Here is a 517-nt window from a genome sequence, read left to right as displayed (position 1 = left end):
ATGCGCCCAAAACCCTATATTGAAGATTGACTTTCATTTTAGTGGTTCTCAAACTGAATAATGATAGTACATACAAATATAAATAAATAAACGATACAGAAGGAAATACACTAACATCTTTCATAATCTAAAAAAAATCATATTAAGTAGATGTATGGAATATTAAGCATTCGATTTTTTTCACTTAACGTTACTTAGGAGATAACGAATATGGGCATCTATCCTAATACTTACAGGGGTAGCGATACCAAAAATTCTGAATCAGAGGGAGGCCGACGTTGAGGAAATCGTGGTATTGTTAAGAGAAAAAAGTAATAAAAATGATACTTGCAACTCACAAGCATCAAGCAGAAATCAACCAACGAGTATTCACATATCAGGCAGAACTAAAATTCAACCGAAAACTGAGACTGCGTTGATGGTAAAGTTTGTTTCACTGAATTCAGAATTATTCCTGTGTGAGTTTTTGATGCTTCAGGTGGTTTCAGATTATCTGTCAGTTCTGCATCGTAAACTC

Source organism: Penaeus monodon, chromosome 25 (assembly GCF_015228065.2).
Source record: "Penaeus monodon isolate SGIC_2016 chromosome 25, NSTDA_Pmon_1, whole genome shotgun sequence".
Taxonomy (NCBI): domain Eukaryota; kingdom Metazoa; phylum Arthropoda; class Malacostraca; order Decapoda; family Penaeidae; genus Penaeus; species Penaeus monodon.
The sequence above is the reverse complement of the archived record's forward strand: the minus strand, read 5'-3'. Positions refer to the sequence as shown.